Raw genomic sequence first — 20,106 nt, 5'->3', positions numbered from 1 at the left:
ATATAATGTCACATTTCCTGAGGGTGCCATATTATATTTGATTTCACTCAAGTGTTTAAGATGTTATCATCTCTGTAGTATGATTTCCCCACCTTGGCTTTTGAGCTTAAACTGCTTTGGCAATTCCCACTCCCGCTACACTGTGTGGCTGTTCACCACCTTTACTTTAGTCAGCACATGCGCTACTAGAATAGGGAAGTCCTCCTCCAGCATGCAACCGTCTTTCTGGTGAAGGAAATCTTCAATTTCCTAATGGATGCTGTCTTTTGTTGGCATCTACCTTGCTTTTGGCCCAAATTTGGATGAAAGCTTGAAACACCGAGTCCATGGAAGTTTCAATTGCTTCGCATTTTTGAATGATCACAACTGGAATTTGCACTTCAAGCTTTGGCAAGCCAAGCCCGCCACTCCCATTGTGGAAATACGGCAATGAGGGAGAGAGAATTAAATTGTATGCATGAATAAGTGTTATACAAACCGGCTATGGGTATGCATCACGACAATGCTTTTAAGGGGGTGACACCAGATTGCTTGTATTTGCCTGGGTTCACAGCAGCCTTTCAAAGATGGTGTGGGCATCAGGGACACAAGTCTTTCAGTGGATGTCTGCTGAGTGGTGAGCTGTGCGGTGAACAGTGCATGCTGAAATGGGTCCTGAGTCGGATGTGACTGACACCTCAGGTGCCTGGTGGGTAGTCAATAAGGCAGGTTTGAGAAGACACGGCAAGGAAACTCACAAGGCCTCACAATGAAAATCCCCCCCAAAAACTCAACAGAACACAAACATAGTCAAAAAAGGTAAAATTCAGTGCAAAGACTCTAAGGGTGAAGCTTACATTTTTTTGGCTCAGTATAAGTTGAAGCCATTCTAAGAATGAATCTCAGGGATTAACTGCAAAATAGTTGGCTTTTTAAATGAGCAGGAACCCACCTGCCAAGTTTTCCAGAAAAAATCCATTTTGTGTTCACACTGAGCTAGTCACTAATATGGTTGACAGGAAGATATTCTTCGAGGAGAAAGTAAGGACTGCAGATGCTGGAGATCAGAGCTGAAAATGTGTTGCTGGAAAAGCGCAGTAGGTCAGGCAGCATCCAAGGAGCAGGAGAATCGACGTTTCGGGCATGAAGAAGGGCTCATGCCCGAAACGTCGATTCTCCTACTCCTTGGATGCTGCCTGACCTGCTGCGCTTTTCCAGCAACACATTTTCAGGAGGATATTCTGTCTGGTTATCTATATAGATGCACCCTTTGTATGAGGCATTCAGAAAAATTATCATTTATTGAACGATTATCTCTTAAAGCTTGGCTCTAGAAGCTTCTCTGCGTAAATTGACATTCAGACTGCGTCTTAATCATTAAAATTTGATTTATGTCAAGAAGGTGATGCTGCAGCTTTTTTTCTAATCAACCTGTTACAGAGATGTTATTACACACCAGTACAGTAGATGCAACATCAACCCAGACCACCACTACAATCAAAAGCACCCATTACAATTTGTTGCAAGCTTCACCTTTCTATACAGTTTGATCCTTGCAGGTCAGTCCTTAAAGCATGATTAAACTGTAATGGGTTGGAATTTGCATTTGACACAGCATTTTAAGTTATACTGAAGGAACTGATTATAAAGAATAAATGGATCATCACCCAACTCTATTGAAAGCAGCCACACTTCTTCTGAAGTTGTGAGCCAGGACCTGTTAATCAGAATACTCAACCTATATACCAAACAATTATCCTAATCAATACTTATTCTTTTCTGTTTCTTCCTGCAATTAATGTTTTGAAACCACGACTGTGCATTACTGCAGATGCCTTACCACTAACTGCATACAGGGAATATTGGTTGCTATGATTTGTTTGCTTTGGCTAACAGTGTGTAGTGAATGTAACTTCCAATCAACATCAACTTGGTTATATTTTTAAAACGTTGCTCTATTTCCCTCCTCTTGCAAATGAAAGTCTCATGTTGTCCCCTTTTTTGTCTTGATTTTTCAGTAACATTCCAGTATAAATTTCAATTGAGCTCCAACTTGCCAGGACACGTTGACACATGCTTATCGATGGAGAGCTAAAATATTCTATAATTTTATGTCCAATTTATTTATTTAATATGGAATTCCATCATATGATGTACATGTGAAACATACTTGTACATTTTATCTTCCATAGGCATCTTCCAAGAATACTACCAATGTTCTAATTTATTGACTCTTTCAAAGTAGTAGAATAAATGTTCTTCAAGTTCTTTGTTCAGATGGGACAAGATGGTGTGACCAACAATCATACTTTAAGAACAGAACATCCAAAAGAAAAGCATTGTCATTGTTTCTTTCTCCTTTCAGTGTTCCACCCAAGAACTGCAAGCTGGCCAGGCTTTGGTGGAAGAGCAAGAAGTAACAAATACAGAAGACACTAATGAAAAACGAGCACCATCGCTACAGTTTACTGTTGCATCCAGCAACTGGGATACTGACACTGTATGTAGTTTGGAAGGTAGCTCAAAGTCATACCCGCACGTGGTGAAACGCTGAATTTAAGTGACCTGTAGCAAAGTGAGAGGCAGAGTAGCAAAGTTGCCACCTTGCCAGAGAGCTCGGTAAACACTGGTGAGAACTTTGATTTGCCAGTCGCCAGACAAGACAGCCCAGACTATACACAAGAATTATTTCAATAATGGAGAAGGTAGAAAAACAACTAATAACATAATGGATTATTACAAATAAAACATTTATTATTTCAGTAATGAAGTAGCTTTAAAAATGGTTTACAGCATTAAGGTCTATTACAAATAAAACATTCATTATTTCGGTAATGGGGAAGGTATAAATAAACTATAAGCATTATGGATTATTACAAATGAAACATTTATCCTAGCAAGGTATTGTAAATTATTTTATCATTATAGAAGTGCTCTAATTAAAATAAAGCAGTGACATTGCTGAAGTAACATGTTTATCAAAAAAAACTCAAATGGAAAGTTAGGTCCATAAGCAATTTAGAATACTAATGTGCATGCATTAAAATGTTTCAAATTGTGATATTCTTACCCATGTAGGGTAAAAATATAAAGGTCAAAAGCCAATTGGTTATTTGGCCGAAAAGCAGGAAAGAATGCATTACACATTGCAAGAAACTGTGTTAGGAACTTGAAAGCAAATACCTCCTTGCTGAGGTAAAGATATTCAACACAGTTTAATCTCTTTGTATTCAATAACGTAAGTGGACAATCTGATGTTTTCATCTGCTCAGGTTAATGGAACTATGTTTGGCTTTCAGGATTCCCAGCTATCACAAAGATTCTGGCATGCATAGAAAAACTGGTTAAAGCTCACCTGACACTAGAGTAATTCTACTCAGCATGGGTCTAATTTAGTCTACTTTAACAGATGCTACTATAGCATTTGGTAACAATGTTCATAGTTTAGAGAAACAAAGAGAGTAAGATTAATGTTGTGCAAAATGGATAATAGCAAAAACAGCAGTCTATTTAATATCTCTCCTAACTTTTATTTCCCATATGTTCATATTTAGCTTCTTATAATGTTTTTGCTAGGTAGGAAGAGACAAATAAACAACAATGATAAGGGGAGATTGATTAACTATTTTGCAAACTATTACTACAATTATAAAATTCCTCTTCCTAGCAAGCTAAAGTCACAGGAGGATATTTTAAGTTACTTGAGGACTCTGGAACAATTCTGATAAAAGTACTATCAGGGCCTGCAAGCTCAGAGTTTAATGAATGTATACCAATTAACATGGGATTTGTTTTGAACTCATACATTACAAATTGAATTAAATTGAATTCCAAATAGTCTATATCTTTCAGTACAGACTACCTCCTGGTATAGAGTCAACTTCAGCCAATGCAGATTCCTATCAACTTTGTTTGAAGTGTTTGAAGAGCTACTGAAACCACCAATGTTTCAACAGGAATGTCTTTTTGGCTAGTAGACTCTGGTGTCAAGAAAAAGTCAAGGATTCCTAAAGCTGAGAGGAGGAGCTGACTAAGTACCTGGTAGAGCAGATTCCTCGACTGACTTTTCTGACTTGAATCCCTGCCCACCTCTTTCTTCGTTGTACATTCTAGCCCATGTGTCAGAACAGTAATTTGATACTACCAGAACTACGAAGTGGCTTAGGGCAGAGGTGCGTGTAAATGCTAGGGAGATCCAATTCAGTTTGGATCAACGCAACCCCAAATTGAATTCACTCTCCAAGTGTAAATTGGTATCAGCCTTTCAAACATTTTCCAGGTTAAGTTCCATCTGGTTTTGACATTTCGCAGCAGCTTGCGGTGATGTTTTCCAAATTGTTCCTGTTTCTTTTTCAGCTGTTCTCCAGCCTTTTGGGGATTTTTGAAAGTTCTCCAGGATTTTCTTGGCTACTCCTGTTTCCTTTTAAACTATTTTACACCCAACTTATGACTCAAATGCCAAGTCTAGGTTAAGGGCACAGCAGGACCAGTCAGCTCCACTGTATTATTTTACAGGAACAGATTTGTGTTGGCTTTATGTACAACGCAAAACATTTCCAAAAATATTATTGGTAATTTTCATCAATGTCCCTCAGTCTGAATTTGTCAGAACCTTTTAAAGAAAATCTTTTGTACTATAACTTAAAAAGTTACAGTTCTCACTCCATACATCAGTGCAGCAGAGGCAATTATTCTCCAAGGTTTTTTCAGGATCTTCCCATTCCCTTCTCCTCCTGACTTCGATTTAACACAATTCTAGCAGAATGGACCTGTCATCAGCCTGCACCCTAAAGGAGAGCTTACTCAAAAATGAACTAGCAATTCAAATTGCTTGAAACTTTTGAGATAATTTTTACTTTGGATAAAGGTGAGAAAACTAGAGGGGAAACTGAAAACAGCAGCAGATGACTTGGGACAGATGTAATGGTAAATGAATGGCCTAGTGTACAGAGCAGTTGTCATCACTACATCCTTGTACTGCAGTAAGATCTGGACTGTGTATCAAGAACACAATGACGAGTTAGAGATAATCCATTAGCAATGTCTCCACTCCTCCTCCGGATTCAACGGGAGGACTATTGAACTAATACTCTTGTCTTTCTTGAAGCCCACTCCACAAGCATTCGGGCAGAACTCCTGCAAGATCAACTTCAATAGATTGGGCACTGTGTCTGAATGGATGAAAAATATCTTTGTTGCCAGATCCTGTTATCTCAACTCTCAAATGGCTTGCATTCCGGCATGGACATAGAAAACACTTCAAAGACATTCTGGAACTCTCCTGGAAGCACAGCAATGACTGGGAGGAGTTTCGTTGTCAATTATTCCGAATGCTGGCTTGTCTATTAAGTTCCATCATACTTTGAGTCTGAAAATCTAAATGATGAAACAGAGTGATGGCTGGGAAGGAAAGTAAATGAAGAAAGGTCTACTGTCCAGATCCCATGACGTCCTGGGATGTCCTGTTCATGCACTTTATAATCTGTCGGTTGAGAATCAGTGTGTTCAGTCACATGAAGGTCCATGGTGGAAATTCACAACCCTAATAAGACATCAGCCTCAAATCATGGGACAACCAATAATAACAGCAGTGATGAATGAAGAGCTAATCCAATTTTACAAATTTTAGGTTTTCATTCAGAATCAAAATTAATCTGTTCACCAGACAAGAAAATGTTTGAGGGACATTTTAATGTAAATATTTAGATTATATATATTCTGTAAATGTTATTTTGTTGGGACATAGTTGAAGGTTTTATAACAAAAAGTTACTTTCAGAAATGATTTCACCCTTCTGCTGATCAAGCTGCTTACTTTATGGTGTTGAGTGGTTATGGCAAGAGGGCAAAAACAGTAGGCAAAAAAACAGCAGCTGTCAAGTTGACTCACAGAAGTCTTTTCAATCTCACCCATCCCCCACCCTCCATATCAATAGTAACCGTTTCAGTCAGACATGAGAGCTTTGGGTGAACCTATTGAGCAAAGCATCTACACGATGCAGCACACTTTCACATGTGAAGTTTTTCTTCCTTCACAACGCTTCCCATGTTGGAGAAGTTGTATAACACTGAGAAGCTCACTGCCTTATGGACATGAGGAAACAGGGGAACAGAGGAGCCTCAGCTAGGCTGCTGGAAGCATGTTTTAGCTGCTGATGTCTTTACTTTCAACAACTCTCACTTTCAGAACCCCATGCACAAATAAAAAGGATTATGCAGTTTATATGGCAAATGAATGATAAATTTAAGTGTAATAGATTGCTACATGTATGGGTTATTGGCTTATATCACTGATCTAAAGAGAATCAACATATTGGATCTTCATAACACCTGCTACATTCATAAAACGTACATCAACCATAGAATTTAATAGTAAGGGACTCTCCTTTTGAAAATTACAATCCTGACCATGCTGGGCTCCATGCTAAGAGCACCTTTCACACTGAGCTTTCAAAATTCAGGCACCTCAACATCTAGAATGATGAAGGATACCATTCGGTGTAATCTGATCAAAACTAACAGGTAAATAAAGAGTATAGCTGAGGTTAGACGCAAAGTTCCTGGAGATGTGTGAACTCAAAAAATGAACTTATTGGAGGAAAAAAGCAGCTTAAAAACAACAACTTCATATATTTGCTTAACAGAAATATTTTATTGTTCTCACCATTTGTAATTTTAAAATTTATTAAATATTTAAATATATGAATATCGACGAAATATTATCATTAAATAAATCTTAAATAATAAACAATAAGGAATATTTCCAAGTGATCATATGTAATATAATAAGTGTATTTGAAAGTTTTCTTATTTGTTATTTGAATTGAAAATGTGAGGAAGATAAAAAAAGTAAAGATTACATTATGGCTAAAGATACTAAAGAGGAGATCTTAATAAATGAATTCATAATGTCATTTCATACAGTAACCAAAGCAATTCTTCCCACAGGTGCTGTTAAAGTCATCCAATGATTTGTTACTGAGGTTCTGAAGTAGATGAAGGATGCTACTACAGAGTGAGATTTCATTATTTCCTGATAATTTTTGTCCCAGAAACAAGAAAAGTGACCATTTCTGTATACAGTAATAGGAATATGACAATCTTATATTATCAATAAATGCTCAAAGACGTACCCAAGGTTTCTATTCCCTAGTCAAGCAAAGTTTTAAGAAACTATGTTTCATCTTCAAGGGAAAGAAAAAGGAGTAACTGTTAATGTGTTTCATATTTTGCAGACTGGAGTGGTACTGACAGCGCTGATTATGAGTTGCTCCTGAATTTTAATTAGAATGTATAGCTCAGGAGCAGAAACAATTCATTCAGCCCTTCAAACCTGTTTTGTCATTCAATAAGATTATGATAGATCTGATCATGGCCTCACCTTCACATTGCCTAGCCTGCAAGCCTTCACTCCCTTGAAGATCAAAAATCTGTCGAACTCAGCCATGAATATATTCAATGACCCAGTTCCCACTGTTCTATAGGATAGAGAATTCTACAAAATTAACGACTCTCTGAGAGTAAAATCTCCTCCATATCTTTGTCTGAAATGAGAGTTCCTTTACTCTGAAAATCTGTCCCCATTTCTAAGGTCCCTCCTGCACGGACAAATCTGTTCAGTATCAACTCGTGTCAAGTCCCTCACAACAGCAGGTCTTACCCATTGAGATCTGCCAGCTTTTCAGAAATTGCTTGGCATTGCCCCCAGAGAGGTGATGACATTGCACCATCCCAAGGACTCAGACGCTGGTGACAGATGGTGAGAATGGAGTTGTAGGGTTGGGCACACTAGCGGGATGGGAGAGTCGGTCAGCAGCAGGGGTCTCTCAACAAGATCCTCCTTCCTGATGCCAGGTTCCTTTGAAACAATAACACCAGCTGGAAGTCCATAAGCAAACATATCATCGTGTGTGCTTAGGCCTCAGATATGGTGAGTACCCCACTCACCAATGGATGAATATCACAGAATCACAGCACAAAAGGAAGTCATTGTGCCTGCACCAAAAGATGGTGGTGGACTGAGGACCTTTACGTGGACAGTTCTGCCCTTTGTGTCCTCCTCATGGTTTCACTTTCCAGGTATTTTGGTTTCACAAGAAAGCTTGGCTGCAAAACATTCTGTACCTTCATCCAGATAAGGATTGTAAACAGTTGAGAGCACACCACTGTTTCCGACAGTAATCCATTAGTTCCCTAAAAATAACCCATCTATCCCAACCCTCTGCTTCCCATTAGTTAACCCATTCTCTATCTATCATTGTTCTCGTCACACCTCCTCCATCTCCATCAAAAGTATAAAAATACTGTTTTCCAACCCCTTTCAGTTCTGAAGATGAGTCATATCAGACTCAAAACATTAACTCTGTCTCTCTCTCTCTCCACAATGATACCAGACCTGCTGAGCTTCTCTAGCACATTTGTGTGTTTTTATCTGTAAGTAACTGTTCATAGTCCACTCGGTTCAGATCAAATTTTATCTTTAATAAAGTTAGTCTGTCCTCAGTTCAGAACTTTGATTCCTGGCCTATCATTGTCCTTCTCCCTAACTATGCTAAGTCTAACTGAGTTATGGTCACTGTCTCCAGCATGCTCTCCAATTGATACACCTTCCACCTGCCTGGGCTCATTAACAAATAATAAACAAATATTAGATCCCGATCTTCTCTATTCCTACAGACAAATAATGGGGCAGATCCTACAGGAGACTAAGCAATGTGGATGATTCGTGGAAAAATCAGATAAGATGTTTGACAAGGACCATCTCACTTTTGGAAGTATCGTGCATGATTTTTATGCTTTTTACAGATGATGTGGTGATTTTAATGCTAGGCAGTTGTGAGTTGCCAATTGATAGGAATTAAAGCTTGTTAAAAGCCTTGCTGATGGCCCGACTCACGTCATTAATCTTCAGCGTCCTATTTTACCAAACTTGCTAAACAAGCTAGACTTGAAGAAAACTCCAGATGGAAACCAGAGCGGGTAGCTGGTGGATTCAGCTTGCTGCTTGCAGTAATTAACCTTCACATCGGATACCAGGCAGCAACATCTCCATCAGCATCAGCCACAACCATCTCATAGCCACAGATATGGGTATCTGACATGTGCTATTATCATCCATCCAGATTCAAGCTCAGCCTGTGCAGCAACTCATGAAGCTGCTGTGTGGCTGAATGATTTTATATATATATTTGGTCCTGTACAGTAGCATAACAAGTAAACAGACAAACATTGGAGTTTGACTCTATCCAAAAAAAACCCAAAGGTAACTCTTACTTGAACAAGACAATATTTACATTCAGCAGGTCAGGCAGCAGCACTTTTCCAGCAACACATTTTTAAGCTCTGATCTCCAGCATCTGCAGTCCTCACTTTCTCCTATATTTACATGCATTTGAGGGACCGGCAGGGTCTGATAACTGAATGGATCCCCATTTAACTTCAACAGGAAGACCTCAGCCAGCTGGTCTTTCTCCACAATGCCTTGACTATCCTAAGCTTCAGTGCATCCCTCAGCACATAGTCCTGATCCTTGGAAAGTGCTAGTCCGCAACACCCATTCAAGGTCAACTCCTTGTTCTGGAAGTCCAACAAGTTTCAGGCAGACCAGACAGCATCTTTCACTGAGTTTATGGTTCTCCAGATGCAGTCAATATATGTCTCAATGTGCAACCGGTGGAACAGACCATACAGCGCAAAGTCCTGCGTCACAGAGCTGCTCCAGACGAACCTTGACAAAATTACCTTCCTTTGCAAAGGCACAACATCCCTCCGCATATCTCCCACTTCCCCAATGGATCCCAACTGACAAGCATGACAAGCAGATGGTCTGTGTGTCTGTACTAAAGAGTACCTCTGTATAGCAATAGCAACAACCATAAGGTCTGACTAAAGGGGCAAATTGCTGCAGGCAAGGCATATCAAATTAATACGAAGCAAGACAATGCAAGCATACAGATCAGTGTTAAGTGAGTAAAGTGATAAGAGATCAAGCTAGCAGCCATCATTGTCATCAATGACAGTCCCTTGCAGACAAGGATGACTTTCTTCTACTCTCCAGGTGAGTCTATAGGTGGCTGCACAGACCAATGTGGCTACCACAAGCTCTGGTCCACTAGAGGCAGGTGGTGGTCATGGGAAGGGGAGGACAGGGCATTTGTGGAGCAGTGCGCTCCTTACACTGTTTTTGCCTGGTTTCCACTATTTCCTGAAGGCAAGCCTTAAGGTGTTCAATGTCTTCCTGGGAGTTCCTCTTCCACTTTGGACGGTCTTGGGCCAGTGACTTCCAGGTGTCGTCAGAAATGAACCACTTCACTAGTGAGGCCTTGAGGGTATCCCTGAAGCATTTTCCCTGTCTTCCTAGGGCTCACCTCCCCATTTTGGAGCTGGGAGTACAGCGCCTGCTTGGGGAATCTTGTATTGGTCATGCGGATGACATACCCAGCCCATAGCAGTCAATCAAGGGTGTTCAAAGCCTTGATGCTGGGCATGATGGCTCAGTGGTTAGCATTGTTGCCTCTCAATGTCTGTTACCCAAGTTCAATTCCAGCCTTGGGCAACTCTCTGTGTGGAGGTTACACATTCTCCCTCTGTTTGCATGGGTTTCCTCTGGATGCTCCAGCTTCCTCCCACAATCCAAAGATGTGCAGGTTAGGTGAATCAGCCAAGCTAAATTGCCAATAGTGTTCAGGGATGGGTAGACTAGCTGCATTATTCAGGGGTAAATGTTGAGTAATAGGTTAGGGGAATAGGTCTGGGTGGGTTACTCTTCGGATGGTCAGTGTAGACTTGTTAGGTTGAAGGGCCTGTTTGCACACTGTTAGGATTCTATCTATCTATGCTGGTCTGGTCAAGGAAGGTAGTGTTGGTGCACCTGTCTTCCCAGAGGATTTGCGGAATCCTGTGCAGCAGGGTTGGTGGTTCTGCTCCAGCACCTTAAAATGTCTACAGAGCCATACAGGAGCCATACAGCAGCCATCACTGCTCTGTAAACCATGAGTTTAGTGTTGGATCTGATGTTGTTGTCCTCAAATCCCTTTTCCTCAGGCAGCTGAAGGCTGCGCTAGCATACTCCAGAATGAAGCTGGATTTCTTCATTGGTAGTTTCTTTGGCTGACAGGACACTTCCTGGGGGAAGCACTTCAGAGACTTCCTCAACCAGGGCTCTGTCATTGATCCAAGCGTCCTTGAACACATCCCACAGCATACTACATGCCATGAGCTTAGCAACACCCCAGTTTGCACGAAGTAGAGAAGGCTGTCCACCAGCTTAAGCACAACAAGGCTGCAAGGTAGACAGTATCCCTGCTGAGGCATTGAAGTGCAGAGGAAAAGAGCTCCTGCAAGCAAGCAGCACTCCATGAGCTGGCTGCCAGTCAGTGTGTAGAAAGAGTCCTTGCTGCTGCTGCATCCCAATGCAAAACGGTGCTTCCAGAACGGACTGCCAGTGTTTCAGAGAGATATCATGATGGTCATGAGGGGTTGGCAAATGCTGGAAGCATGCCTGTGGATGAGGTGAGTGTGCAGCACTTGCCTGTGGATGAGGTGAGTGTGCAGCACTTGCCTGTGGATTGTGCCTGAGGTCTGTCATTGCAAAGTGCAAGCTGAATCCAGCAAGTCCCTGCTCTGATTTACATATTGTGAACTCTTGACAACTAGTTTGTTTGATACATTTTTATGTTTGGTAAGATAGCAAGCTGAATATTAGTGAGGCAAGTGGCAGCATTGTTAAAAAGCTTAATAAACTATAATCCACTTGAATTGAAAGTTTGCTGCTCCCTAGCGAGAAACTCACCACACTGCCTGTCAATGGCACGAACGATGACATAACGTGGATCCCATCTGGAGATTGTCCTCGTCACACTTACTGGTTGGTCCTGTCACAAATCAAACCACAGCCCTTGACACTCAGATGATTGCACAATGTTCAGCATCGTTTGTGACTCCTCAGATACCAAAGCAGTCCATGTCCAAATGCAACAAGATCTGAACAATATCCAGCCTTTGGCTGACAGGCCAAAGTAGCAAGTAACATTAGCAGCACACATATGCCAGGCTATGACCATCAGGACTTAAGAGATAACCTAACCACCGCCCCTTGCATTCAATGGTGTTAACATCACTGATTCCCCCATTATCAACATCCTGGGGGTTATCATTGACCAAAGCTTCAATTGGACTCACCACATAAACACTGCAGCTACAGGAGCAGGTTGGAAGCTAGGAATACTGCGATGAGTAACTCACTCCTGACTCCTCAATGCCTGTCCACCATCTCCAAGGCACAAATCAGGAGTGTGATGGAATACTCCTCACTTTACAGGATGGGTGCATCCCCAACAATGCTCAAGAAGCTTGACACTATCCAGGACAAAGCAGCCTGCTTGATTGACACCACATCCACAAGCATCCATTCCTTCCACCATTGACACTCAGTAGCAGCAGTGTGTACTATCGACAAGATGCAATGCAGAAATTTACCAAACATCCTCAGATAGCACCTTCCAAACCCACTTCCATCTAGAAGGACAAGGGCAACAGATATATGGAAACACAACCACCTTCAAGTTCCCCTCCAAGTCTCACACTATCCTGACTTGAAATATATTGCTGTTTTATCGCTGTATCAAAATCCTGGAATTCCCTCCCTAGTGGCATTGTGGATTAACCACAGCAGGTGGATTGCAGCAGTTCACGAAGGTAGCTCACCACCATTTTCTCAAGGGCGATAAATGCTAGCCAGCCAGCAATGCTCACTCCCACAAAATTAATTTAAAAATACTCAGACCCCTTTAAGATTCCACACAATGGTCTAGATTTTGAAGTTAGTGGTGAAAGGAGAGGACTTGCCATCAACCTTGAAGAATGCTGTACACAATGAATTAGAATTAATCATTTTGTCCTATTGCATGTTATTTCATTCTAGTGCCCATCTATTGGGAATATTAGGCATAGTGCGACAGTGAAGTCAGTAAGCAGACTAAGCAGCCAATCAGAGTGAAGAATTCTCACGGGTTGCAAAAAAACGTTGTTTTAGTTTCTCTCTTGTTGGAGATAGACATTGTTTGGAATTTCAACGACACCAATGACACTTGCCACTTATAATCCCAAACTTGAATATTGACTGAATCTTGTTGCATAGATACATAAATTGCTTCAGTGTTTGAGGAGTTGAGAATAGTGCTGATCATGATGGAATCATCAGTAAACCTCCCTACTTTTAATCCTTTGCTGAAGGAAAATGAAATAATTGAAGATGGTTAGATCTATGACATGACCTTGGAGCGGCAGGGTAGTTCAGTAGTTAGCATTACTGCTTCACAGCACCAGGGACCTGGGTTTGATTCCAGCCTCAGGTGATTGTCTGTGTGGAGTTTACACATTCTCCCCATGTCTGTGTAGGTTTCCTCCCACAATCCAAAGATGTGCAGGTTAAGTAAATTGGCCATGCTAAATTGCCCATAGTGTTCAGGGATGTGTAGGTTAGATGCATTGGTCAGAGGTAAATATTGGATAATAGGGCAGGGGAATGGGTCTGGGTGGGTTGCTCTTTGGAGGACTGGTTAGACTTTAGATTAGATTAGATTACATTACAGTGTGGAAACAGGCCCTTCAGCCCAACAAGTCCACACCGAACCGCCGAAGCGCAACCCACCCATACCCCTACATTTACCTAACACTACGGGCAATTTAGCATGGCCAATTCACCCGACCTGCACATCTTTGTGACTGTGGGAGAAAACCGGAGCACGCGGAGGAAACCCACTCAGACACGGGGAGAACGTGCAAACTCCACACAGTTAGTCGCCTGAGGCGGGAATTGAACCCGGGTCTCAGGCGCTGTGAGGCAGCAGTGCTAACCACTGTGCCACCGTGCCGCCCACTGTGGATTTGTTGGGCTGAAGGACCTGTTTTGACACTGTAGAGATTCTGTTCTGTAACTCCTGAAGTGTTATCTTGGGCTGAGATGATTGACCTCCAACACCTAACCTTCTTTAAGCAAGGTTTGTTTCCCTCTGAGCGAAAAACCTTATTTAACTTGGAATTGTATCCCCGTACCTTCAAAGGAGCTGGGTCAAAATCATGGAATTCCGTTTCTTACAACATTGAGGGTCACATACAACCAAAGAACTGGAACAGTAAAAGAAGGCAACTCACCACCAACTTGTCAAGGACAATTATGGATTGATTATAAATGCTGGCTCATTCAGTGACACCTTCACTCATGAACAAATTTTAAAAAACTCCAACTAGTAGAGAATTTTTCCCCCCTTTCCATTGGCTTCAGTTTTGCCAAGGCTCCTTGATGCTACATCCTGTCAAATACAACTGTCATGACAAGGGCAATTATTCTGATCTCAGCTCTTCACTTTAACACGTGAGTCCATGATTGGACAAAGGCTCAGCTCTTCACTTTAGCTCTTGAGTCCATGATTGAACAAAGGCTCTAATGTGGTCAGGGGTTGAGTGATACTGCCAGACCCAAACGGACGATCAGTGAGCAGGTTAAGCGCAATTTAATAGCACAGTTGATAATATCTACCATCATATTGTAAATGATCAAAATAAACTGATATAGCTGCAATGCCAGATTAAATTTGTCCTTTTTTGTCAGCACATACCTGCAATTTTTCACATTGTCAGAGACTTTGCTGTATCCAACATTTCCTAGTCTCATGCTGAGTGAATTGAATTAGCTGAAGACTAGCATCTATGATACTGGCAAGCCAAGATAAATCATCAACTTGTCATATGTAGCTAAGATTGGTGTGAATGCCTTGATTTTATCTTTTGCACTGATGTTTTGGGTTCTATAGACATTAAAGATGGGGATATTTATGAAGCCTCCTTCTCCTGTTAATTGTTTAATTATCCAACAGCATTCATGATCTTGAGTATGGCAGGACTGCAGAATTTGGATCTCATCTGTTCATTGTGGGATCACTTCATCCTTAGCCCCTCACCCTCAGTCTCCTCATTATCCTTCTCATCCTTCTTATCTTCACGTTCTGAACCCTTTAGCCTCCATTCCCTCACCACACCCCTCAACCATAAATTCTCTTGCCCAAACCCTTATTCCCATACAAGTACACCCAGATCCTCAGCCTCTTACCTCCCTCACCTACATCCCTCAAACTAACCTCTTGATCTTTCATCTATTCTCTACTTCATGAATATACATCACAAGCTCTATTATATCACTTCGTGGATTTATAATAAGCCATAAAACTCTAGAAGTATGCAAACCCTTCAAATAAGCTATCTGAACTATTTCAAGTACTTAGAACATGATTCAGCAATTTTCAAGAGCCCATAAACTCCCCAAGTAAACAAACAGACTTCAGAATTGATTCTTCAACAGATGTCTTAACTGAATACATAAAAGTAATGGAAAAAATTGAATATTTGTCCATTGTTATCAAACAAGGCTACCCAACCAAAGACTATTCCAAATTTATAATGTTGATCTTCCATTTGATGATTTACCAATTGCCAGAAATAACAATCTAACAAACACATTCTTTAAGAAATAGTTACATTGTATAATCATATCACTGTCATGATTCACTCTACTGAACACAGGTACAAAATGCTATAGCATTTAATGATGAACTTATAAAGGAGACCAAATACTTACCTTTTAAACTCTTCCCATTTACCTGCAATCTGGTGTTCCAAGTATCCATGTAGCTGGTGCAAAACTCAGCAAAACAGTTGTTAAAGTCCAGCTGCCTCCATAAAAATTTAAACGTTTACCCACTGTGGGCTCTGAATGAGTCCTCAGCTCTGTCTGTTGCATCATTCAGAGAAGTGAACAGGTTCTCGGACCTGCTGCCTCCACCATTCTCATGAAAATAGCTGGGGAGACAGAAGTAGGGCCTTTGGCCACACCAATACTTGACCATTATTTTTTTCTGTCCATCCTCCATTTGCTCCCAAACAGGAACATGAAAACCTTACACTGCTGGCCACCATTACAATCAAAAATGTTGAGCCCGAATTTAAAATCATATTAATGGTCAATTAGAGATAGGTGGTCTAATCAAGCACAGTCAACAGAAATCTTAAAGTCAGGCTTTTATTTAAAAGAAGTGACCGATTGTGCAGATAAAGAGAAAGCAGTAGGCATGAAGAGAGAATTTCAATGCAGTAATTTGTAAAGCTGTCACACCATTAAAAACTGATCTTCAGCTGCTGGTGGTCTTTATATGGATGTTTTCTGGGTCAATTAATCTGCATAATATTGGATAAGAAGTCAATGCAAAATGGGTGTAAGCTGTAGCCATGCATGTAAATTGAAATGGAATCCAAAGAAAGACATGTCAGCCTGAAAGTTTACCTGAAGCATTGCCTTTAAGGATATTGACCTTTTTTAAAATCCAGGCGTGCTTTTACACACAACTGAAGATTCAAGTTTTCCATCACTGAATCAGCCATTGTTTTAAAAATATGTTAACCATCACCAGCAAATCTCTTATGTTTTCATAGAACATAGAACATAGAACAGTACAGCACAGAACAGGCATTCAGCCCACAATGTTGTGCCGACAATTGATCCTCATGTATGCACCCTCAAATTTCTGTGACCATATGTATGTCCAGTAGTCACTTAAATGTCCCCAATGACCTTGCTTCCACAACTGCTGCTGGCAACGCATTCCATGCTCTCACAACTCTCTGTGTAAAGAACCCGCCTCTGACATCCCCTCTATACTTTCCTCCAACCAGCTTAAAACTATGACCCCTCATGTCCAAAGCATCCACATCTTTCCTATAATAGGGCGACCAGGAGTGGGACACAGTATTCCAAGTGCGGTCTAACCAAAGTTTTATAGAGCTGCAACAAGATCTCACGACTCTTGAACTCAATCCCCCTGTTAATGAAAGCCAAAACACCATCTGCTTTCTTAACAACCCTGTCCACTTGGGTGGCCGTTTTAAGGGATCTACGTACCTGCACACCAAGATTCCTCTGTCCCTCCACACTGTCAAGAATCCTATCCTTAATCCTGTACTCAGCTTTCAAATTCGACCTTCCAAAATGCATCACCTCACATTTATCCAGGTTGAACTCCATCTGCCATCTTTCAGCCCATCTCTGCATCCTGTCAATGTCCCGCTGCAGCCTAAAACAGCCCTCTATGCTGTCAACGACACCTCCAACCTTTGTGTCATCTGCAAACTTGCTGACCCATCCTTCAATCCCCTCATCCAAGTCATTAATAAAAATTACAAACAATAGAGGCCCAAGGACAGAGCCCTGTGGAACATCACTTACCACAGACTTCCAGGCAGAATATTTTCCTTCTACTACCACTAGCTGTCTTCTGTTGGTCAGTCAATTCTGTATCCAGACAGCTAAGTTCCCCTGTATCCCATTCCTCCTGACCTTCTGAATGAGCCTACCATGGGGAACCTTATCAAATGCCTTGCTGAAGTCCATACACACCACATCCACAGCTCGACCCTCATCAACTTTTCTAGTCACATCCTCAAAGAACTAATTTGATTAACTTGCATGTAAAGCCATTAAGGAAAATGCAAATCATCAATGGTGAGGGAGCAATGGGCAAGAGGGAGCAGGATAAATCAAAATAGAGTTGGAAGGGGTACGTTGACTTTTTTGCCATTATTCCTTCATGAAGTGCAGATGTCTCTGGCTAGCATTTAGTGCCCAATCCTAACTCTCCTTTACTAGGTGGTGGTGAGCAATCATCTTGAATCTTTCTGTCATGGATTAGTAGATTTGCTATGGCAGTAGAAAGTCAAGCACATTGCTGGGGTTCTAAGCCAGACCAAATGGAAGATATTTCTTCCCAAAAGGACATTGGTTAATCAGATGGGTTTTTACAACAATTGGTGATAGCTTCATAGTCAATATTATTGAGGTTAGTTTTCAATTCCAAATACCTATTACCTAATTGAATTACAATTACATCAGATGCCATGGCCCAGAGCATTAGTTATAAGTATTATAAGATCAATGTCATTGGCCTCAAACCACCATCTGATCCCAATAAAAGAAGAAAACTTTCACTTCTATTGAGCCAGAGCATGGTAGCCCTGTTTTCCAGCTCACCTTAAAACCATCATGGATCAGACATTGGGAAATTGGGTCTTACTATCCAGTTCTATTAAATATGAAATATCACTAAGATCCAAATCAGGCTTGACCTTTCCCTCATACCATTCAAGAAAAATAACAATAAATTTCCATTGAATAAGGTGCCCAGAAAAAAACTGTAGATGTTAGAATCCAAGGTAGACAAGCAGGAGGCTGGAAGAACACAGCAAGCCAGGCAGCATCAGGAGGTGGAGAAGTCAGCGTTTCCGGTATAACCCTTCTTCAGGACTGGGGGTGAATGTAGGGGGAGCTGCAGATAAAGGGGGTGGTGGGGCAGAGTGGTGAAGTGGGGATAGGTGAAGACAAGTAGAAGGTACAACCTGGTTGATCAATGGGAGGAATTAATCCGGTTCGTGGCAGGGAGCAGTGGAAGGGAGGGGGAGGAGCTGGGAAGGGAGTCAGGGGAACGGAAGGGAGGTTATTTGAAATTGGAGAACTCAATGTTGAATCCTTCGGGCTATAGGTTACCCAGGTGGAAAATGAGGTGTCGTTCCTCCAATTTACGGTTTGGTTCAATGTGGCAATGGAGAATGCTAAGAATGGTCATGTCAGAAAGGGAGTGGGAAGGGGAATTAACATGAGCGGTGACTGGGAGGTCTGTTCGGCCCTACAGGCCTGGCGGAGATGCTCAGCGAAACATCCCCTAAGTTTACGTTTGGTCTCCCCGATGTAGAGACGTAGCAAAGCAGTTTGACATGGCCCTTTGGAACAGAAGACTTTTTCTCACTTAGACCTTCAAATCCTGCATGAGGAAATTAAAGTAAGTAAGTCCAGACTCAAGAGTTGTTTGACAAACCAATGGTCTCTACCAACTAGAAGGACAAAGGCCGAAAATTAATGGGATCAGTAACATCTGCAACTTCTCTCCATGTCACACTCCTTCCTAATTTGGAACGATATCACCATTACTTCACCGTCATTGAGTTAAAACTCAATTAGTCCTTCACTAATATCTTTGTGAGTGTACCTACACCACATGGTCTACAAAAATTCAAGAATTTGATGAAGAAAACAACTTCCCAAGAGCAATTGGGGATAGGCAATAAATGCAGTCTTTGCTAGTTATATCCAAGTCCAAGAAATATTTTTTTTTTAAACATCAGTAATATCACTGTTGTCTCCTCATCAGCAATAGAACTGGCATTAACACTGGACTTACAATAAAATGCAGGATTATAATTATGAGTACAGATTGAGATGCTGGAACTACTTTCACTGGAGCAGAAAAGATGAAGACTTTTAAAACCATAGAGACCACTGATGGAGTAATAAGAAAAGAACGTAGAACATAGAACAGTACAGCACAGTACAGGCCCTTCAGCCCTCGATGTTGTGCCAACCTTTTCTCCTAATCTAAGATCAGAAAACATCTGTAGAAACTCTTAATATCTCTTCATATATTTCAAGCCAGCTTTCACATATTAAACTTTCCCCCTCATTAATTTTTGTATACCTCATTCTTTGCTGTTTTTACATTCTGTCTAAATCTACTATCAGTCATTGAATGATAATATGCCTTTTCATTGCATTTGACTTTTTAATATTTTTGTTTGGTCAGCTATGCCTGGTGGCTCAGTGGTTAGCACCGGTGCCTCACAGCAGCAGGGACCCGGGTTCGATTTCAGCCTCGGATGACTGTCTGTATGGAGCTTATACATTCTCTCCGTGGTAAAAACAATGACTGCAGATGCTGGAAACAAGATTCTGGATTATTGGTGCTGGAAGAGCACAGCAGTTCAGGCAGCATCCATGGAGCAGCAAAATCAACGTTTCGGGAAAAAGCCCTTCATCAGGAATAAAGGTAGTGAGCCTGAAGTGTGGGGAGATAAGTTAGAGGAGGGTGGGAGCGGGAGAAAGTAGCATAGAGTACAATGGGTGATGGGGGGGAGGGGATGAAGGTGTTAGGTCAGGGAGGAGAGGGTGAAGTGGACAGATGGAAAAGGAGATAGGCAGGTAGGACAAGTCCGGACAACTCATGGGGACAGTGCTGAGCTGAAAGTTTGGAAC

The sequence above is a fragment of the Chiloscyllium plagiosum genome, chromosome 4, assembly GCF_004010195.1.
Source record: "Chiloscyllium plagiosum isolate BGI_BamShark_2017 chromosome 4, ASM401019v2, whole genome shotgun sequence".
Classification (NCBI taxonomy): Eukaryota; Metazoa; Chordata; class Chondrichthyes; order Orectolobiformes; family Hemiscylliidae; genus Chiloscyllium; species Chiloscyllium plagiosum.
Note: the sequence above shows the minus strand (reverse complement) of the source record.